Source organism: Oryctolagus cuniculus, chromosome 6 (genome assembly GCF_964237555.1).
Source record: "Oryctolagus cuniculus chromosome 6, mOryCun1.1, whole genome shotgun sequence".
Classification (NCBI taxonomy): domain Eukaryota; kingdom Metazoa; phylum Chordata; class Mammalia; order Lagomorpha; family Leporidae; genus Oryctolagus; species Oryctolagus cuniculus.
The window spans coordinates 13,778,898-13,802,638 of record NC_091437.1 but is presented as its reverse complement, the minus strand read 5'-3'; the positions used below and the strand labels follow the sequence as shown (position 1 = coordinate 13,802,638).

Sequence of the window (23,741 nt, the reverse complement as noted above, 5' to 3'; positions counted from 1 at the left end):
TTCACTAAGAACAACTTAGGCTAAGTCAAGCTTACCCTCTCTTTTTGGGGTGGGGAATGGAAGGAATTATTACCATAATATTAAATCAACAGGAATTTCGATATACATGTGATATAGCTTTGCGTAGCCACTTATTTTATAGTATATTTTTAAAGTAAAGATGCTTATTACATAGTAATACACCTCAAATAGGTTGCCTCAAATAAACAGTACCTCAAAGAGGACCAGTTATGCCTTGGGAAACATGGGATGTGGTGACATGGAAAGAATTTTATATTTGTCAAGAGATAGAGATTCTGTCATTTACAGATGATGTGACCATGAATAAAGTACTCACCTGCTCTGTGTCTGTGTTTCCATCCCGCCTCGGAGGGGTTGTTGCAGGACTAAATGAGATGTGTGAAATCATTTACTGAACTCTATGCACTGTACCATGTAGCATAAAGCTTACCTAAGGGTCATCAGTAGTGAAGACCGAGTTCAGTGTCCTTGGCTTTGACCTCTGCAGCAAACACCTTGCAGCGGGGCGGTGAAGGCACACCTGCTGTGACTGAAGATGAGGCTCTTAGGGAAGAAAAAGCTCAGTGAGAAAGGAGTAAAATCAAGACCTCAAATAATTTCAGTAGTCTATTTGAGGAAACCAGATGGAAAATTAATAGGAAGAATTTCTGTGTTCTTCATTTAGATAAATAATCGTAGATATATAAAGTATGTATGACATGCCAACCATTTTTTGAAAGTATACCAGCATTAGAACCCAGAGTGTGGGCTGGCGCCGTGGCTCACTAGGCTAATCCTCCGCCTTGTGGCACCGGCACACCGGGTTCTAGTCCCGGTTGGGGCGCCGGATTCTGTCCCGGTTGCCCCTCTTCCAGGCCAGCTCTCTGCTATGGCCCTGGAGTGCAGTGGAGGGTGGCCCAAGTGCTTGGGCCCTGCACCCCATGGGAGACCAGGAGAAGCACCTGGCTCCTGCCATCAGATCAGTGCAGTGCGCCGGCCGCGACAGCCATTGGAGAATTTTAATTGACGGTTTTATTTACATCTGCCTCCTTGGATGATAGATGGAAGGTTTCCAAAGGACAGAGGTGGTGTCTTTGTGGATGCCCACGCCTACCGTAGCGTCTAGGAGATGTTCATGTTTGAGTTGGTTAACTCTTGTAACTCCTAAAGGTCTCAGTCACCCAGTCTCTGCAGTAAGTCACATTAAAAATATCAAAAGCCTAGCAAAGAAACATACTTAAAGTGTAGTTTATATGTAGCTTTCTGTGTCTACTGCACTTAAAAGAAGTCATTTGTGATCCTTGTCAATCACTTCAAAATGTCATTACTCTCCTCCCAAATTCTTACACAACCCAAACAGCTGTTCCCCACGTTCTTAAACACTGTATTTCCAAAGCCTAAGAACTATTTTTCTCCTTAATTCCTGTCATTATGCTCTTGCTCTGCTGTGATAGTACTTCCTTTCTGTCAATTAATCTCATGATTGATGGGGGAGCAAAAAGACTGAACACTGTTGGGATTTTTCTTAGGGAATTACAGGAAAGAATGTGTCCGTATAATAAATTAAAATTTGTTTATTGTTTGCGTGCAGCCCAACCCGGTGAAACTGTTCTGGATGATGGCAGAAGAGCAGCATCCATTTCGTAGGACAGTGTGGCTCCTTTGTCCTGCGCTGGCTGTCACATGTGGCGTGAGTACCTGGGTTTTGAACACCTGATCTGAAAGGGATGTTGACAATGAAGTTAACACGTGAAATAGGGCATCGAGAATTGCCAGGGGTCTGACGCCCTGCCCAGCAAGGATGGAGATACTGGACTAGCAGAAGCAAAGAGGAGGTGAAATGTGGGCTCTCGTTTCTGCTGTAGTCCTGTAGACAGAATGAGTTTTTAAGCACAACTGATACGTGGGAGAGATAGGGACATTTTTGAAAGGTTATTCGGGGAGAAATTTCTTTGCAATGTGCTTTGTGAGCACCTCTCCATGGAGAGGAGCTTGTGCAGTGTAAGGCATGCTTCTCTGGTATGGGTGGGCAGTTAGAACATGGAAGTCATGGTGACTGTTGACAGATGACTCATGGAGTGGAACATAGAGGAAACTTGAGAAACTGGGTCAAGTTCAAAATGCTAAGGGGTTGACAAGTCCTTAATAGCTTGAACTCGGTCGTTGTCAGGTCCAACTATGTGTGGCCCATGAGATCAAGGAAACTGGAAATACCTTCCCTCGTCTCAAAAACATGATTTGATTTGCTTGGCTAAAATATCTCAGTAAGAATTTCATTTGTTCACAACAAGATTCATGGGTTCCTAAAGTCAAATGTAGGTTTTTTTTTTTTTTTTTTTTTTAACAGGCAGAGTGGACAATGAGAGAGACAGAGAGAAAGGTCTTGCTTTTACCGTTGGTTCACCCTCCAATGGCCGCCGCAGCCGGTGCACTGCGGCTGGCGCACCGCGCTGATCCGAAGGCAGGAGCCAGGTACTTATCCTGGCCTCCCATGAGGTGCAGGGCCCAAGCACTTGGGCCATCCTCCACTGCACTCCCAGGCCACAGCAGAGAGCTGGCCTGGAAGAGGGGCCACTGGGACAGAATCCGGTGCCCCGACTAGGACTAGAACCCGGTGTGCTGGAGCCGCTAGGCTGAGGATTAGCCTAGTGAGTGAGCTGCGGCGCCGGCCTCAAATGTAGTTTTGAAAACAATTTTGATTGGCATAGACAAGGAGAGAGATCTACCATGCACTGGCTCCCTCCTGAAATGCTGGCAACATCTGGGCCAGGCCAACACCAGGAGCCCAGAACTCAATCTAAGTCCCAAGTGCTTGAATCGGTACTTGCCTCCCAATGTACACATTAGCTGGGAGCTGGGATTGGAGTTGAAACTTGAACCCAGGCGCTTCAGTATGGGATGCGGGCATCCCACGCAGCGTCTTATCCACTGAGCCAAACACTTGCCCCGCGTACAAATGTTTTTGCAGAAGAAAATCCCACTACTATTAAGCATTTTTGCCTTATTTTAAGGAGATTCAGATCATTATGTTTTAGAGAAGAGCATGAAATAAATAGGCAGACTCATAAGGCAGAAGGAAGACTGCATATTATGAAGCAAAAATGGGGTGACTGAGACTTGGGGTGCTAGCATGAATCAGCCTATCAGCTCTCTGTGCCTTCGGGGCCAGGACTGTGTATGGAGCTTTTACATGAGTTGATGTAGATTTGAATTTCCCAGTGTATACGCCAAAAAGAATACCAAAGGTGGTCATAAGGTCAAATTACGTTTGTCCTTGTTGCAGCACGTAGGTTTTCCAGTCTGGTAGCTAGGTTGGGCTCCAGGTTTCCTCCATGAATCACCTCTGTAGGAAAGGCAAGTGGGCGGCTCGTGCTTAGTAACCTTCATGGATTTCACGTTTCCTGGAATACACTGTGGGAAACACTGCTTCTTGAACTTCATAGAAATATAAATCAGCTGGAGGGCTTGAGCTAACAGTTACCACATTTCCTCTGAAAAGAACTCAAGAAGAAATTGGATTTCTGTGGAAGGCTCATGTTTGTGGGATTCTTTGTTCACCATAATTTGGCCCAATCCTTGTCTAATGACCTTCTCGAAGCAGAACTGTACAGGACTGAAAGACACATCTCTTTACATTGACATCTTGTTTATTTTAATACATGCCAGTTGTTGTTCCACTTTTGATGCATTCTGATTGTTATCCCTTTGAACTTCTGCCCTGAGGCAATTTAATCATGATTGGTTCAATTGTGTAAATCCAATAAACAAATCTGGGCCCAGATCCCCTGGAGGTATTATGCTGACATTTCTCTGGGTGTGTTTACAAAGCCCTTTTACCCAGTATTAGAACCATAGCCTTTCCCGTGTTCTTGTCTTCAGAGAAACCTACCACATTATAGAAAAACCTCTCCGACCACTCCAGCCTTTTCCTTCCTAAAAAGAACGTGCGATTTGACTGTCTGGCATCTTCAATTTCCTGCATTTTTACCTTAAAAACAGTCTCCGCGAAGGCATGGCTCCAAGGAATCCGTTGGTAAAACTGCACCCAGCCCTTACATGGAAATAAAACCAGCAGCCTTTTTTTTTTTTTTTTTTTTTTTTTTTAATGACGCTTTTTCTTGAGGGTCATTTCCAAGGCTTTCACCATGTCTGTAGCAGCAGCCTATCCTAGAGAGAGATTCACAGCTACCTTGAAATAGGCTCGTTTAAGTCAAGGGTAAAGATGTTCTTTTTCTTTGTTCAGTTGAAGCTACTACCCCTGACCAAATGCTAAGTACAGCTCAGAATTGGTCTTCCACAGTAGACATGCAAATGAGATGACAATGGAGTTATTATGCACACCCTGGAGTGTTATAAAAGCACAATTTGGGAGCTATATCTAAGATGTGCCTCTCCCCCTCTCTTCCCTAGGAATTGTAAATATAGGTGGGAGATGTTATATTATTAATTAAGAAACTTGAGGAAATTATCATTTTAATAGCCCTTGTCTTCCTTTTGAAAGGGAGAAAAATGAGCCACTTATGTGAACATAATTTCATTTCTCCAAGCTGTTTAGATAGTTATTTTCATGTGGAATGTTTACATCAGCTTGTAAACTGATATGTAAGAACTTAAGTTAAAATGTTTCCACTCCATATACTAATGTTTAGCTCTGGTATTCATCCAAGAATTGGGTCCCTCACAATGACAGCATCTGTTTTTGTTTGGTTAATTTTATAATCTCAGATGTTTCCATAAATCCTGAATTAAAGAGAAAACTGCTGGGACCCATTTGTGTGGGTAGGCTACATGTAATAGGATACCATCACTGTGCAAGGATGTTTTTGCTTTTTTTTTCCCCTCTCTGTCTCTATCTTGCTATTATAGAGATCGCATTTCAGCAAATGCTTCCATCCCTTAACTAGAAAGGCGATGCTCTTCAGAAAATGGTCCATTCTGTCTTGTTTCAGTGGGATTATCATGTTTGGAATGGAGGCCATTGTCACCTTTGAGTAGATGGGAACAAATGAGTTGGTCACTGTTGGCTCTGTTGTAAAATTTTCTACAGGGCTCCTAGATGTTTCTGTTTCTTTAGATTAGCTCAATGTGCATTGACAAATGCTATTACAGTAATAAAAAAATAGGAGCCGGTGCACAGGATGCCCAGGGCTACAGACCTTTATGTGGGATTTGAAGAAAAATAGTGGAAATGAAAATGTGAAAAGCTGTAAAAACACGGACATTCTGTGCCCTTTGTATCACCAGTCACATTGCCACAAAGAATAATCAGGAACTCACATAGTCTCCTTACACATTTGTATGCTGACACCCTAGTCATAAAGAAAGGAGCTCTTTTTATTCTTTATTTGCCTCAAGATTGTATCTGAATTCTAGAAAGGCATAAAGCTCATGGGAAATGTTCATTGTTTGAAAAGCCCATTAGCTTCTCAATTGTTGGGTCAAGACAGTACCTGGAGTTTTTAAGAACTTGAATATTTATTTGGTCAGTGTCAGGATATATTGTTTAAAAAAGTCTAATTTCTCCTAAAGACTGTGGAATCACAAAGATATCATTGTCAATTGTTATTCTCTAGTACAGTTCTCTGAATTCTGCTCATTTGTGGATGAAAGATTTGGGGACTGTACTGCAGGATTGATATTTTTAATTGAAGGCTAAAAAGCCTGCTAGGTCTATCTCTCAGATCATAATAATTTTTCCCAATAAAATGAAGTTATTTATCTAATTTTCATTTAAAAGACAATTGAACTTTTTCAAAATGGTTCTGGTTCTTTTATAAAAATTAATTGATGGCATTCATTTAAGTCTAACTTCTGAATTTTTAATTTTGGAACTAATTTTATGTGCTTTGGAGAACATAGCTTTTTCTTTATTGAGAAATGTAATATAATTTCATTTATCATTGTAGCTCTGAGGGATGTCCTTAAAATAATAAGTTATCCTTTATTAAGCTTTCTCTTACAAGATATTTGAATTTTGGTTATTTTAGATAAAAACTTGGTATTTATTTAAAGGAAGCTTTTCCTTTTAAGGTTTACTGATGTATTTGAAAGAGTGACAGAAGAAGGGAGGGAGAGAGGGAAGGAGAGTCAGACACAGAGGAATTGTCTACCTGTTGGTTTCTTCCTCAAATGGCTTTAGCAACCGGAGCTGGGCTATGTTGACAAAAAAAGCCAGAAATTCCATCTGGGTGTCCTATGTAGGTGACAGGAACTCAGATACTTAAGCCATCATGCACTGTTGTCCAGGCATATTAGCAGTGAGCTGGATTGAAAGTGCAGTAGCTGGGACTTGAATTGCTACTCTGATAGGGGATGCCAGCATGGCGAGCAGAGGCAGAACTACCGTGCCACAGCTCATGTTCCTTAGAGTGAACTTTGCCAGCACTTCTTCTTGGTGGACATTGTGGAGAAAAGTGTGGAATGTACTGCAGAAGAAAGAAGTGAGTCTGACTCAGTGATACTGCAGGAACAGGAAGGGATGGTGTGATAGACAGGGCACCCTCGGGTCTGAGATACTTAGTACCTCTGAGCCCCTAGCAGGGATGGTGATAGCAGTGTGGAGGCAGAGCTGTGGAGATGATGGAAAGTCTAGTGCAGCGTGCCCGGCACAGTACCTGACATCAATGCTAAAACCACACAGGCACACACACACCATGTTAGAAACAAATGAGTTATTACTGTTTTTAAAAATTTATTATGTACTACATCCCAGGCATAGTTTTAGGATCTGGGGGAGTTTCTCTGCTTTCATTTTAGTTATAGCATTTTTTTTTCAAAAACAAAATTTGAATTAGGTTGATCTCTATTCATAATTTTTTTTGCTTTTTAAAATTTTATTTAAGGTATAACAAATTTCCTGTATTTCATGTATGCAGATTTAGGAATGCAGTGATACTTCTCACTGCAGCCTCCCTCCTGCCCACACTCCCACATTTCCTCCTCCTTCCTCTCCTAATCCCTTTCTTAATTTTTATAGTCGTCTACTTTCATATTACTCTATACTCATAAGATTAATCCTACACTGAGTAAAGAGTTCCACAAATGGTGAGAAGAGAAAACACCACTGTTCAGGGCTATAAACAATCATCGAAGCTTGAAATCTCAATTTCACTCCTCTACATTACATTTTTGGTACTCTGTTAGCAATCACAGATGAGAGAACACGTGGCATTTGTCTTTGGGGATTGGCTTACACCCTTAAGTATAATGGTTTCCAGTTATGCCCATTATACTGTAAATGACAAGATTTCAGTCTTTTTTCTGGCTGAGTAGTATTCAATAGTGTGTGTGTGTGTGTGTGTGTGTGTGTCATATTTTCTGTATCCAGTCATCATTGATGGACATCTGGGTTGATTCCATATCTTAGCTGTTGGGAATGGAACTACAATTAACCTGAAGGTACAGATCACTCTTTGTTACACTGATTTCATTTCCCTTGGATACATTTCCATTGTCGGATTGCTAGGTCATATGGTATATCTATTTTCAGCTTGCTGAGGTATTTCCAAACTGTCTTCCACAATGGATGCACCAGTTTACGTTCCCAACAAAAGTGGATTAGGGCATGGTTTTCCACATACCCTCACCTGCATTTTGTTGTTGATTTCTATATGAAAGCTATCCTTATTGGGGCGAGGTGAACCACACGGTCATCCTGAGCATTTTTCATACGTCTGTTGAGCATGAGGATGTCCTCTTTTGAAAAATGCCCATTCAAGTCCTTTGCCCATTTCTTAACTGGATTTCTTGTTTTGTCATTGAGTTTCTTGAGCTCTTGATAGATTCTGGATATCAGTCTTTGATCAGTTTCATAGTTTGCAAATATTTTCTCCCATTCTGTTGGTTGACTCTTCACTTTGCTGAGTGTTTATTTTGTGTGCAGAAGATTCTCTACTTGTTATAATCCCATTGGTCAATTTTGACTTTAATTGCCTGTGCTTCCAAGGTATTTTCCAAGAAGTCTTTGCCTATGCCAGTGTTTTTCAGCATTTCCATGATGTTGTCCTCTAGTACTTTGAGAGTTTCAGGTTGTAGATTTGAATCCTTGATCCATTTTGATTTGATTTTTGTACAAGGTATAAGGTAGGCATCTTGCTTTATACTTCTACATATGGAAACCCAATTTGCCCAGTACTGTTTGTTGAAGAGACTGTGTTTTCTCCAGTGATTGATTTTAGATGCTTCACCAAATATTAGTTGGTTATAGATTCATGGATTGATTTCTGAAGTTTCTGTTTTGTTTCCTTGGTTGACGTGTCTATTTCTTTGCCAGTTACCAGCTGTTTTCATTATAGCTGCCCTGTAGTATGTCTTGAGATCTGGTACTGTGATGCCTTCAGCTTTGCTTTTGTTGTTTAAGATTGCTTTAGCTATTCAGGGTCTCTTGTGTTTCCACATGAATTTCAGCATCATTTTTTCTATATCTGAGAAGAATGTCATTGGTATTTTGATTTGGGATTACATTGAATCCGTAAACTGCTTTTAGCAGTATGGACATTTTGATGATACTAATTCTTGCACTTGACGAACATGGAAGATTTTTCAATTTTTTGTGCCTTCTATTTCTTTAATGTTTTTTAATTTTCATTGTAGAGATCTTTGACCTCCTTGCTTCAATGTATTCCAAGCTATTTAATTCTTTCTGTAGCTATTGTGAATGGGACTGATCTTACAAGTGTTTTGTCAGCCATGGAATTGTCTGTGTATGCAAAGGCTATTGATTTTTGTGTGTTGATTTTATATGCTTTTATCAAACTCCTTTATGAGATCCAATAGTCTGTTAATTTAGTGTTTTGGTTCCTCTACATATAGAATCATGCCAACTGAAGACAGGGATATTTTGACTTTGTTCCTTTCCAAGTTGTATCCCCTGGATTTCTTTTTCTTGCCTAATGGCTCTGGCTAAAAGACTATATTGAATAGCAGTGATGAGAGTGAGAATCCTTATCTGGTTCTGGATCATGGTGAAACTGCTTCCAATTTGTCTACATTCAGTAAGATGCTCCATGTGGTTTTCTCATAAATTGCCTTGATTGTGTTGAGGAATGTTCCTTTTATACCCAATTTGCTTAAGATTTTAATCATGAAAAGATACTGTATTTTATCAAATGGTTTTCTCTGTTGAGATAATCATGGGATTTTATTCTTTGGTTTGTTAAAGTGATTTGTCACATTTATTGATCTGTGAATTTTGAATCATTTCCGCATACTAGGGATAAACCCGACTTGGTCTGGGTGAGCGATCTTTCTGATGTGCTGTTGGATTTGATTAGCTAGTATATTTTGAGGATTTTTCTGTCTGTTTTCATCAGAGATATTGGTCTATAATTTTCTTTCTTTCTTGTGTCTTTTACTGGTTTAGGGATTAAGGTGATGCTGGCCTCATAGAAGGACTTTAGGAAAGATTATCTCCCTTTTAATTTTTTGAATAGTTTGAGAGGAATTGGGATTAGTTCTTCATTAAATGCTGTGTGAATTCAGCACGGAAGACAGCTGGAGCTGGGCTTCTCTTTGTTGGGAGGGTCGTTATTCCTGATTCAATTTCTGTCTTGATATTGGTTTTTTTAGGTTTCCTATGTCTTCACAACTCAAATTTGGTAGATTGTACATCTCCAGGAATTTATACATTTCTTCTAGGTTTTCCAGTTTGTTGGCATATAGCTCTTCGTAGTAATTCGATGGTTACTTTTATTTCTGTGGTATCTATTGTTACATTTTTATTTTCATCTCTGATTTTGTTGATTTGGGTCTTCCCTTTTTTTGGTTAGTTGGGACAATGATTAATGAATTTTTTTTTTCCAAAATAATCAGCTCTTTCACTGATCTTTTGTTTTTTGGTTTCAGTTTTTTTTTTATTCTCTAATTATTTCTTTCCTCCTATGTTTGGGTTTGGTTTTTTTTCCCCTATGTTACTTGATATATATTGATAGCCCATTTATTTGATTTTTTAACATTTCTTGATGTAGGCACCAATTGCTGTAAACTTTATTCTTAATTCTGCTTTAGCTGTATTCCACAAGTTTTGAAATGTTGTATTTCATCTTCATTCACTTCCAGATAATTTTTGATTTCCCTAGTGACTTCTGTGACCCACTGTTCATTCAAGAGCATGTTATTCAGTCTCCATGTGTTCAAATTTGTTCTGAATATTCTAGACTTGTTAATTTCCAGCTTCATTCCATTGTGGTCAGAAAAGATGCATGGTTTGATTTCAATTTTTTTTTTTTAATTTGATGTGGCTTGCTTTAAAACCTAGCATACTGTCTGTCCTAGACAGTGTTCTGTAGGCTGGTAAAATAAATATGTATTCTGCAACTGTGGGATGAAAGGTTCTGTAGATATCAGTTACCTTCATTTGGTCCATAATGTTGATTAGCTCTGTTGTTTCTGTGTTCATTTTTTGTTCAGTTGATCTGTCCTTTGCTGAAAGTGGAGTGTTAAAGTCTCCCCGTAACTGTTATGTTAGAGTTTATGTCTCCCTTTAAATCTGTTATTATTTCTTTAAAATAGCTAGGTTCCCTGTAATTAGGTGCATATACATTTACTATCATCACATCTTCCTGTTGAATTGATCCCTTGGTCATGACATAGTGCCCTTATTTGTCTCTTTGAACAGTTTTTGTGTTAAAGTCTATTTTTTTCTGATATTAGGATGGTTACATCTGCTGTTTTTTGCTTTCCATTAGCATGGAATATCCTTTACCATCCTTTCACTTTCAGTATGCATGTATCTTTATTAGTGAGGTATGTTTCTTGTAGGCAGCAAATAGATGAGTCTTGCTTTTTAATTCAGTCAGTCAGTCTGTATCTTTTAATTTGAGAATTTAGGCCACTTACATTCAGGGTTTCTATGGATAAGTAATGACTTGGCACTGTCATTTTTCTGTAAATATTAATATTGCTTACTTTGGATTTCCTTTGTTGTTTTATATAAGTAATGACTTGGCATTGTCATTTTTCTTTTCTTTTCTTTTCTTTTTTTTTTTTTCTTTTCTTTTCTTTTTTTTTGACAGGCAGAGTGGACAGTGAGAGAGAGAGACAGAGAGAAAGGTCTTCCTTTTGCCATTGGTTTACCCTCCAATGGCCGCTGTGGCCGGCACGCTGTAGCCAGTGCACCGCGCTGATCTGATGGCAGGAGCCAGGTACTTATCCTGGTCTCCCATGGGGTGCAGGGCCCAAGCACTTGGGCCACCCTCCACTGCACTCCCTGGCCACAGCAGAGAGCTGGCCTGGATAGGGGCAACCGGGACAGAATCCAGCGCCCCGACCGGGACTAGAACCCGGTGTGCCGGTGCCGCAAGGCTGAGGATTAGCCTAGTGAGCCGCGGCGCCGGCCTCATTTTTCTGTAAATATTACTATTGCTTACTTTGGATTTCCTTTGTCATTTTACTGGGAGATTTTCTGCCTTTACATTCTTTCATAATGATGACTATCCTTCTGTGTTTCTGTGTGTAGCACGTCCTTAAGCATCATTTGTAAGGCAGGACAAGTGCTGACAAATTCTTTCAATTTCTGTTTGTTATGAAAGCTCTGTATTTCACCTTCATTCATAATACTTAACATGTGGAATTTTCCTAGAGATAAAATCACCTAGTATGTATTTTAACTGCTGTTTTAAGTGTTAGCAGTGTATAATGAACACCTTTCCATGTTAAAAGCTAAGTTTCTCCCATGAATGCATGACATTGTCTTGTAAATATAGAGCTGCTGCATTTTTTTTGTTAGCTTGTTTCCAGGCCAGGTATCTGTTTTTGGAGCCCCACTACCACCACCACCATGGAAGACTACATCTTTATGTTAATATTTGTTGTCTCAAAAAATCATAGGCACTTAACTGTTACCTCTGATATATTTTTATGTGTTAAATTTATATACCTTCCCACTTCTCAGGTTAATCATTTCCCTCTTTCAGATGATTTCTTCTAGCTAGTTGTCATATCTAAGCCTTGGTCAAGATTGCAAAATGTGGCTGGCGCCATGGCTCACTAGGCTAATCCTCCGCCTTGCGGCGCCCGCACACTGGGTTCTAGTCCCAGTTGGGGCACCGGATTCTGTCCCGGTTGTCCCTCTTCCAGGCCAGCTCTCTGCTGTGGCCAGGGAGTGTAGTGGAAGATGGCCCAAGTGCTTGGGCCCTGCACCGCATGGGAGACCAGGATAAGTACTTGGCTCCTGCCATCGGATCTGCGCGGTGCGCCGGCCGTAGCGGCCATTGGAGGGTGAACCAATGGCAAAAGGAAGACCTTTATCTCTGTCTCTCTCTCTCACTGTCCACTCTGCCTGTCAAAAAATAAAAAAGATTGCAAAATGTATTAATAGTACCTTTTTATTGCTGATGTTTGTATCTAATCGGAACTTAAATTACATTTACTTCTGCTTAAATTATGGAGAAAATAAATTAGTTTTAATTTAAGGAAACCAGATAAGAAACATTTTTTGACTAGTAAAACCTATTTTTCTCAGAGAATTTTGTTGTTACTTTATATAAATAAAACACCAGTTCAATGTATCAAAATTTACTTGAGAAAAAGGTTCTAGAACATGGATGCATTCCAGACTGAAGATGGTTCGGAATACCCCATTGCACCAAATGTACAGGAAATGTTTATAGCCAGAGAATAGCAAGTGACATACAAGAGTAACCTGATTAGCTGCAGTTGGCATTTCCAATATGTATAGGGATGCTGTGATCAGTTGGCAGCCCATGATTGGCTCAAACCCAACGGCTTTGATTGGCTAAGACTCAGAGACTTGATTATAAGGGCTTACTTTTAGTTACAGTTTGCTTACACATCCAACTAGGGTGCAGTTCCCTGTAACCAGAGGCTTCCTTGGGCCAAAATTATCAGTGAACTACAGAAGCAGGTCTAGGAAAAATTATTTACAGTTAAACATATGATTTGGAAAAATGTTCAGTTTTATCTTTTTGTCCAGTAACTTCAAAATGGATAATGATGTATCCCAGAAATGTCATGTCTATCGTAATAAAACCATCAGGACTAGCATATATTTATAGGCTGTAAAATTTTCCTTTGATGTCCATATTCTTCATGTTTACACATACATTGCTTTTATAATTTTTATATACATTTTGAAAAGCTTTTTACCCATATAGCTCATTTTTGTTCCTATTACACACAGTTTGTTGAGTGTTTTTGCTTTAATCACTGGGCCAGAAGTGGTGGGAATTAGAAAAATAGTCCATTACGGTGGGAGCTTAAAATCTAGGTTTGTGAAAAGTTAAATAACAGTACTGGAGCCAATACTCATGTAAGACTGAGGCGACAGGACAATCTACAAATTGCTTTAGGAATTGTACAAAAATGCTTTTTATGGATGTTAGCAGAACACTGTGAGTCAGCATGATTGAGAACAGCAGAACCGAAACTAGTGTCTGCTAATACTAACTGATAGAATTAAAAAGGAGAGAACGATCCAACATAGGAAGCGGGATACACATCAGACTCATAGAATGGCAGATGTACTAAACAGCACTCTGGCTTCAGAATCAGCCCTTAAGGCATTCGGATCCGGCTAAAAAGCCCATGAGAGTATTTCAGGCATGGAAAGCCAAGACACTGTGGCAAAAAACAAAAACAAAAACAAACCCTAAATGAAAGATCTCTGCGAGTGAGATCCCAGTGGAAAGAAGGGGCCATCAAAGAAGGGGATACCTTTTTCTGAAGGGAGGAGAGAACTTCCACTTTGGCTATGACCTTGTCTAGATAAGATCAGAGTCGGTGAACTCAAAAGGCTTCCATAGCCTTGGCAACTCATCACAAGAGCCTAGAGTGATTAATGACACCATAAGTAAGAGTGCCAATTGTTAAATCAACAACAGGAGTCACTTTGCACTTACTCCCCATGTAGGATCTCTGTTCTTAATGTGTTGTACTATGCAAATCAATGATATAACTAGTAATCAAACAGTACTTTATACTTTGTGTTTCTGTGTGGGTGCAAACTGTTGAAATCTTTACTTAATATATACTAAATTGATCTTCTGTATATAAAGATAATTGAAAATGAAAAAAAAAAAGAAAGAACTGGGGACAGGAAAGAAGAGGAAGCATTTCAGAGAGTATGGGTTTGAAACCCAACACAGAGGTAGGAAACGCCAACAGAGCAATTTCTTCAGGCAGGTGCTATGACTCAGTGAATCAAGTCAAGCAATTTGAATAGAAGAAAGAGGATGGGAAGGAAGTGTGTCCAAGGCTCGTCTACATTCATGTGGAACACTCCTTATGCTGGGGAAGGGCTGCTCACCTGGACCCCTGCGTGAGGAGGCCACCGTCATTTCTACTGCCTTGGCTGTGCCCAGCCCCTACTCAGCCCCTCAGCTGAATGGATTTCCATGAGTTAGCTCTAAAATACCACCTCAAGGATCCTTTAGCCAATATACAGGATGTGAAAAAGAAAACATCCGTATGGTTGCAGGCCACTACATTTTGGAGTGGTTACTCACTCTACGAGTAACTAGTTAAGACTAAGCCCAATTTGGATTTCAACATTTCTAGGCAAGTGTGGGAAACTGCTGGCATATGCCTGACAGGAGGCCCTTGGAAAACCACTTCTGGATTGCACGGAAGTGAGACGAGGTAGTATTGGTCACGGAGGAACAAAGCAGAAGGGAAAGCCAGGAAGAACAATGGAAACAGGCTGTCTGCCTCAGAGCTGACTCACGACAGGCTCCTGGGGACAGAGAGGCAACTTGGAGACACAGAGGGCACTTGGGAGCACAGCTTGTCCCGGGGTGTCGGGGAGGGGCAGACATTGCCTGCTTTGTGAGAAACGGAGCACAGCCACTCTGCCTGAGCCCGTGGCTGCTGACCATGCTGTGAAGGGCCAGGGGGTGACTGGGTGCCGAGGATGCCTTTGCTTTGGGCAGGTGGCTTTGATGGGTGGTGTAGGGGCTTCAGCTGTCCTCCCATGAGTGGAGGAGGATGGGGAACTTAAACTCTGCATTAGCTCTGCGTGCTGCCTCCCTCTCCTGGGACAGGTTAGGTCTGAGGTTGTGGGTGGGTAATGGAATGTACAATGCAAATATTACTGCTAGATAATCTAAATGAACCACAGAGGGGTGAGTCTTAGAACAGTTCAGGTCAAATCATTACACTTGTGTTTATATATAGACATAGATTCATTCAGATAGATACATGTTTAATGACATCTGTGTCTATATATAATATAATTAAGTTTTTGTAGTATCAAGTTTCCTCCTCATACATTGTACCCTTGAAATGGTCTCTTGACCTCTGTATAGAGTATAAAGGACAATATTATTTTCTCTGAGTTGAGCAGTAAAGTCATCTTAAGAGTTTAAGGGATCTTCCTAATACTCCAGAATCAAAGTGACAGAACCAGGATTTGAACTGAACTTTCCTAATTCCAGAAATCAGTACAGAATCAGTGCTCATAGGCTACATTGGATGTATTTATAGGATATTAAAGAGCTGGCTTTGGAATTTCTTATCTGTATGCATATCAATATGGTCAACCATCTTTATCCTAGGAGTCAACATTCCATGGATCCAAACCTTCCATAGGTTTGAAAAAATAAACTACATCTGTACTGAACATGTAAGACTTTTTTCCTGGTCATTTTTCCCTGAACAAAATGGGGTAACAATTATTTCAAAAGCATTTGCATTGCGTTAGATATTACAAGTATTATCTAGATGATTTGGAGTATACTGGGAGAATGTGGAAAGCTTATACACAGACTACTATGCAATTTAAACATTTATTTATGTTTATTTGAAAGGCAGAGAGAGAAATCTTCCATCTGCTAATCCACTTCCCAAAAAAACAAAACAACCAGAGATGGGGCAAGGCCAAAGCCAGGAGCCCAGAACTCATTTGGGGTTTTCCATGTGGGTGGTAGAGTCCCGAGGCGTTGAGCCATCACCTGCTGCATCCCAGGGCACACATTAGCAGGAAGCTGGAATTGAAAGCGGAATTGAGATTTGAACCCAGGCACTCTTGATGTGGGATGAGGGGTCCCAAGTGACATCTTACCTGATGTACCAAGTGCCTGCCCAACAGTGCCACCTTACATTAGGAATTGAACTTCTGTGGATTGCAGTATCTGTGAGTCCTGAAAATACTCCCCCACGGATGTCAAAGAACATCTGTGTAGATGCTCCTTCACTTAAGTGGGATTGTTGGGATGAACTCCCCCAAAGAGGGAAAGACTGTAAGTCAGAGTGCGCTCAGTACACCTCACCTAGAACACGATAGCTTCGCGACAGAGTACACTGTTGAGTAGCATTTATTTCCCCTTGTAATCGCTTGCTTGACTGTGAGGTGTGGTTCCCTGGTACTTCTCGATATAAAGAGAGAGTAACGTGTATTATGAGCTAGGAAAAAGTTCAAGATCCCCTATTACATTTCTGCAGAATATGTGTTCCTAATATACCATCATAAAGACAAAAAATCATGAGCAGAAGCATTGTGAATCAGGAACTATCGACACACAATTAATGCATTCCTGTACGTATTTGAGCTCTGAAACAATTTTTCCATGTTATCACAGGCTCAAAGGGAAATGTAAAAGCAAAATATTGTTGATATAAATGACTACCTTATGTAAACGATGCCTGCTTCCCATAGAACCTCCAGTCATACAGGTTAGTACAATATTTAAAAATAGTCTGCTTACTTTTCTGTACTCATTTTTCAAATATTATTTTTGAAAACACATTGCTATCATTGAGCATAGCCTTTTAGACATCTTCACTAGTGATCAGTGTTGTTGAGCAAAAAGGTTATGCATCAACAGTTTGCACTGAAATAAGCTGTCATCAGCACATTTCCTTTTGAAATAATATTCATTAAAATAGGATATTGTCATAGGTAAAGTGACAGCTCATCTCTTTGTCAATTTTCTATAATAGTAATATACGCTTTATAATATAGCACTAATAAGACAGAAAATAGCATTTCAGTCACCTACTGTATGTTGAAATGGAGACTAGAAACACAGCTCCGGATTCAGGGGAAAAAGATGCCATTTAAATGGAACTCTGTTCAGTCAGTGCTCCAGTACCGTCAATAATTTGATTTATATTCTTGTTATTCAGTATTAGACACCGATGTTCCAACACAATTGTTGTTCTGTCTCTCACCCTTTGTTTCAGTATTAATTCCAAATGTAAGTTTATACTGACTTTAAGAATTGTCAGTGGACAGAGGGGCTATGGCACAACAGGTTAAGCCACCATCTGCAGCATTGACATCCCTTATTAGTGCTGGTTCAAGTCCTGGCTGCTCCACTTCCTATCCAGTTCCCTACTAATGTGCCTGGGAAAGATGGCCCCAGTACTCACATGGGAAACTTGGATTAGGTTCCTGACTCCTGACTCTGGGCTTCACCCTGGCCCAGCCCTGGCTGTTGAGGGCATTTGCAGAGTGAACCAGCAGATGAAAGACCTCTTTCTCTCTGTCTCTCCCTATATCTCTCCCTCTCTCTTTGTAATCTGACTTTCAAATAAATAAATACATCTTTAAAAAAGGAATTGGCAGTGGGATTTACAAGTTAGAAAATACTCGAACCCAGAGCCTATGCAGACCAATAAGAAGCAATATAATAGAGAAGATGTTAAGTGTGGACATGTCGCAGCAAAATTTAGATCTCTACAATTGTTTAGTTGTCAGACTTTCTGCAAATAATTATATGGTTTCTAAGCACAAATTTCTGTTCCTTGAAATGTGGATATTAGTTCTACCTCATTAGGAAGGTGTGGGGATTAAATGGGGCAATATCTGTATAGGATTTAGGCTCAGAATGTGGCACATAATAGAAGCCCTATAAATCCTTGGCTGTATCCATGCGCCTTACTATAAAGATGTTGTTCTGTTGACTTCTGCTTGCATCGTTCCTATTGAAGTCAGCATTCAGTCTGTTGCTTTGCTGATTGTGTTAAGGTTTTTTGCTTTTATTGTAAATAATTTAACTGGGTGTTTCCAGTTGTGTTTTCCTTTGTATTTATCCTGCAGTAGTTCATCTTAATAACTGAGTATGTGACGAAGTATTTGATTTCCTTTGAAAAATTCCATTTTTAAAAATTTAGGAAAACAAACTTGATGCATTTAATGAATACATATTTGGGAACATGGTGATTCTTTCCCCTCTAACTCCCTCCCACCCATACTCTGATCCTTCTTCCTCTTCCCATTCCCTTTCCCATTATTTTTTACAAAGATCTGTTTTTTGCTAATGTTTAAAAAAGATTTATTTATTTATTTATTTATTTGAAAGTCAGAGTTACACAAAGAGAGAAGGAGAGGCAGAGTGAGAAGTCTTCCATCCGCTCGTTCTCTCCCCAGTTGGCCACAGGTCTCCCACGCGGGCGCAGGGGCCTAAGGACTTGGGCCATCTTTTACTGCTTTCCCAGACCATAGTAGAGAGCTGGATCAGAAGTGGAGCAGCTGGGACTCAAACCGGCCCTCATATGGGATGCCAGCACTGCAGGCGGCAGCTTTACCAGCTACACCACAGCACCAGCCCCTGTTAATTTTATACTCAATAGATTAACCCTATATTAAGTAGAGAGTACACTGAATAACTATGAAGAAAAAAGAAAACAGGACAAAACAAACAGGAAAAACATTATTCCTTAAAAGTCAGGACAAGGGTTGTTGAAAAGCATCATATTTCAAGGTGTCAGTTTCACTCCTATAGGTTACCTATTAGGTACTCTGTTAGTTACCACAGTTTAGAGAAACCATATGGTAATTGCGTTTTTGTGACTCTCTGATATTCACTAAGTATAATGGTTTACAGTAGCATCCATTTTGTTGCAAATGACAGTATTTCTTTTTTTTACTACTGTGTAGTATTCCATAGTGTATATATACCATGTTTTGTTTTTTTTTTTATCCTGTCTTTAGTTGATAGACATCTAGGTTGATTTTATATCTTAGCTATTGTAGATGGAGCTGAAATGAACATGGGGTACAGATCACTCTTTCATATGCTGATTTCATTTTCCTTGGGTAAATTCCCAGGAGTGGGATGGCTGGTTCATATGGTATGTCTATATTCAGCTTTCAAAGGTTTCTCCATAGTGTCTTCCACAGTGGCTGTGCCTCTCCTTCTCTCTCTGTGTAACTCTGACTTTCAAATAAATAAATAAATTGTGAAAAAAAAGTCTGTTCAGGCCCTTTGCCCATTTCTTAAGTGGGTTGTTTGTTTTGTTGTTGGTGAGTTTATTGAGCTTTTTATAGATTCTGGAAGTTAATCCTTTATCAGTTGCATAGTTTGCAAATATTTTCTCTCATTCTGTCAGTTGCCTCTTCACCTTATTGAGTGTTTCTTTTGCAGTGCAGAAGCTTCTCAGTTTGATGTAATCCCATTTGTTAATTTTGCCTTTGACTGTGCTTATGGGGTCTTTTCTGAGGAGTCTCTCTCTATGCCAATGTCTTGTAGGGTTTCCCAAATGTTCTCTAGTAATTTGATGGTATTGGGTCATAGATTTAGGTCATTGATCCATTTGAGTGGATTTTTGTGCAAGGTCTAAAGTAGGGGTCTTGCATCATAATTCTATATGTGGAAATCCAGTTTTCCTGGCACCATTTGTTGAGGAATCTGTCTTGGCTCCAGGGACTGATTTTTGCTCCTTTCAAAGCTAAGTTGATTGTAGATGCTTGGATTGATTTCTGAAGTTTCTGTTCTGTTCCATTTGTCTACACATCTGTTTTTGTGCCAGTAACAGGCTGTTTTGATTTTAAGTGCTCCATAGTATGTCTTGAAATCTGGTATTGTGATGCTTCCAGCTTTGTTTTTGTTGTTTAAGATTACTTTAGCAATTTGGGTTCTCTTGTGTTTCCATATGAATTTTAGCAGCGTTTATTTTTTTTTCTAGATCTGAGATGAATGTCCTTGGTATTTTGATTTGGATCACATTGAATCTATAAATTGCTTCCTGTAATATGGACATTTTGATGATATTTATTCCTCCAATCCAGGGACATGGAAGGTTTTTCCACTTTCTGTGTCTTCTATTTCTTTCTTAAATGTTTTATAATTTTTATCATAGAGATTGTTGACATCCCTGGTTAAATTTATTCCAAGGTATTGAAGTTTTTTTGTAGCTATTGTGAACAGGATTGATCTTAGAAGTCCTTTGTCAGCTATGGCATTGTGTGTGTTGATGTTATATCCCGCTACTTTACCAAGCTCCTTTATAAATTCCAATAGTCTCTTGTGCAGTCTTTTGGGTCCCCTATATATAGAATCATGTCTTCATCAAATAGGTGTAGTTTGATTTCCTCCTTCCCATTTGTATCCCTTTGATTTCTTTTTCTTGCCTAATGGCTCTGGCTGAAACTTCCAAACCATATTAAATAGCAGTGGTGAGAGTGACCATCCTTGTCTGCTTCCAGATTTTAGTGAGAATGCCTCCAGTCTTTCCCCATACAGTAGGATGCTGGTCTGAGTTTGTCATAAATGGCCTTGATTATGTTGAGAAATGTTCCTTTTATACTCTGTTTACTTGAGGTTTTCATCATGAAAAGGTTGTTGAATTTTATCAACATCTATTGCTGGTTTTCTGCATCTATTGATGGTTTTTGTTCTTCAGCTTGTTAATGTGATGGATCACATTTATTGGTTTTCAGATATTGAACCATCCCTGCATACTAGGGATAAATCCCACTTGATCAGTGTGAATGATCTGTCTGATGTGTTGTTGGAATCAGTTAAATAGTATTTTGTTGAAGATTTTTGCATCTATCTTCATCAGGGAAATTGGTCTATAATTCTCTTTCTCTATTGTTTGTTTTATTGATTTAGGGATTAAGGTAATGCTGGCTTCATGGAAGAAGTTCAGGAGGTACCCTTCCTTTTAATCATTTTGTGTAGCTTGAGAATTGGAGTTAATGCTTCTTTAACTATGTGGTAGAATTCAGCAGTGAATCCAAATCCATCCCGTCCTGGGTTTCTCTTTGTTGGAAGTGTCTTTATTACTGATTCAATCTCTGTTTTGGTTGTTGGTCTGTTTAGGTGTTCTATGTCTTCATGACTCAATTTTATTAGATTGTATATTTCCAGAAATCTATCCATTTCTCCTAGACTTCTTGATTTGTTGGCATACAGCTCTCTATAGTAATTCCTGATGGTTATTGTTTCTTCTGTGGCATCTGTTTTACAGTTCCCTTTTCATCTCTGATTTTATTGATTTGGGTCTTCTCTGTTTCTCTTTATTTTTTTTTTTTTTGTTGAGCACATGGTGTGTAAATTTTATTTATTTTTTTCTAAAAGCCAGCTCTTCATTTCACTGATCTTTTGTATTTTTTTTGTTTCAATTTTGTTTATTTCTTTCCTCCTAGTTTAGGGTTTGGCTTGCTGATCTTTTTTCTTTTTCTAGATCCTTGAGATTGATTGATAGCTCATTTATTTGGTGACTTTCCAGTTTCTTGATTTAGGCACCAACTATTATAAATTTTCCTCTTAACACTGCTTTTGTTATATCCCGTGAGATTTGATATGTTATATTGTCATCTTTATTTGTTTCCAGGAATTTTTTGATTTCTCTTTTGTTTTCTTCATTGAACCACTGTTCATTCAGGACCATGTAGTTCAGTCTCTATATGTTTGCCTATTGTTCTAGAGATTGTCAAGTTGTTGATTTCAAGTTTCAGTCTATTGTGATCAGAGAAGATGCACGGTATGATTTTTCTTTAATATTTATTTATTTATTTGAAAGTCAGAGTTATACACAGAGAGAACGGGAGGCAGAGGGAGAGAGAGAGAGAGAGAGAGGTCTTCCATCTGCGGGTTCACGCCCCAACTGGCCGCAACGTCCAGAGCTGTGGTGATCTGAAGCCAGGAGCCAGGAGCTTCTTCTGGGTCTCCCACATGGACGCAAGAACTTGGGTCATCTTCTACTGCTTTCCCAGGCCATAGCAGAGAGCTGGATCGGAAGTGGAGCAGCCTGGTCTCTAACCTGAGCCCATATAGGATGCTGGCACTGCCGGTGGTGGGTTTACCTGCTATGCCCCCTCCCCAGTCTCACATGGTATGATTTTGATTTTTTTGAATTTGCTGAGACTTGATTTATGGCCTAGTATTCGGTCTATCCTAGAAAATGTTCCATGCACTGGTAAGAAGAATGTATATTCTGCAACTGTGGGGTGAAAATTTCTATAAATATCAGGTCCATTTGGTGTTGATTAGCTCTGTTTTTTCCTTGTTGATTTTCTGTCTGGTTGCTCTATCCATTGATGAAAGTGGGATGTTGAAGTCCCCTGTTACTGTTATATTGGAGTATGTATCTCCTTTTAGATCTGTTAATAGTTCTTTTAAATAGCCAGGCACCCTGTTCCGTTATTAACTTTAAAATATATTTGTGGTTAGCCCATTCTGTGACTCTTTTTACTATACAGCTTCGATTATACTTGTTGGACTTCAATTCTCCATCTTCTATCATTGTATCCTTTTTAATACTTTGAATTTTCTTATATATTCTGTGCTTTAGTCTGACTAAATATCTCTCCACATATCTTATTTGCTGGCAAACTCCAATATTACATTTTTCTTTTCTCTGATATTTTTTCAAAGATTTATTGATTACTTTGAATTGCACAGTGACAGAGATCTTCCATCCACTGCTCTGTTCCCCAAATGACCACTGTAGCCAAGAGTCAGGAACTTCATCTGAGTCACCACATGGACAGCAAGGGCACAAGCACCTGGGCCGTTATATACTACCTTCCCAGATGCATTGCCAGGCAGCTGGTTTGAAAGCAGAGCAGTTGAGATTAAAACTGGCACCCCATTATGGGATGCCAGCATTGCAAGTGATAGTGTAATAAACTGTGTAACCATGCCAGCTCCTCACTAATGCCTTTTATGAAAATATTCACACACAGAGGAGTTGAGATAATAGCACATTAAATATCCATATATATCCACCAGAGAGATTCTACTTTTACTATTATATTATACTTGTATTAACATGTATCTCACTACAACTAGAAACACTGTCATTTTTATCATTTCTGTCTTTCAGCAGAGTATCACCAGGTATCTAAGGCAAAGATAAGGAAAATGGGACAACAGAAACAGACGCACAGTTGACCCCCACATTGATTCTCAGATATGGACGTTAAAATAACATGTCTGTTCATTTATTGACTGGTCTAGTTTTTTTCATAATTTTTTAAAGATTTATTTGTTTGAAAGAGTTAGGTAGGGGAAGAAACAGGGGGAGGGGGGAGAGGGAGAGAGAGAGAAAGAGAGAGAGGTGTCTTCCATCCACTGGTTCACTCCCTAGATGGCTGCAATTGTTGGAACTGCGCCAAAGCCAGTAGCCAGGAGCTTCTTCTGGGTCTCCCACAAGGGTGCTGGGGCCCAAGGATTTCAGCCATCCTCTACTGCTATCCCAGGCGATAGCAGAGAGCTGGATCAGAAGTGGAGCAGCTGAGGCCGGTGCCGCGACTCACTAGGATAATCCTCCACCTTGCGGCGCTGGCACACCGGGTTCTAGTCCCAGTCGGGGTACCGGATTCTGTCCCACTTGCCCCTCTTCCAGGCCAGCTCTCTGCTGTGGCCCAGGAGTGCAGTGGAGGATGGCCCAAGTCCTTGGGCCCTGCACTCGCATGGGAGACCAGGAAAAGCACCTGGCTCCTGGATTTGGATCAGTGCGATGCACCGGCCGCAGCGCACCGGCCGCCACAGCCATTGGAGGGTGAACCAACGGCAAAAAGGAAGACCTTTCTCTCTCTGTCTCTCTCTCTCACT

At 39.8% G+C, this 23,741-nt stretch overlaps 1 long non-coding RNA gene across 13 annotated transcripts in view; it reads left to right on the top strand.

The window, feature by feature from the left end:
- The window catches only part of LOC103347857 (uncharacterized), a 371,873-nt gene that overhangs the window by 280,224 nt on the left and 67,908 nt on the right, over positions 1–23,741 (top strand). For all 13 annotated transcript variants that reach the window (XR_011389670.1, XR_011389669.1, XR_011389671.1 and 10 more), the window contains one exon: positions 1,592–1,690. This is a non-coding gene — a long non-coding RNA (uncharacterized lncRNA). The remainder of the gene's footprint in view (positions 1–1,591; positions 1,691–23,741) is intronic.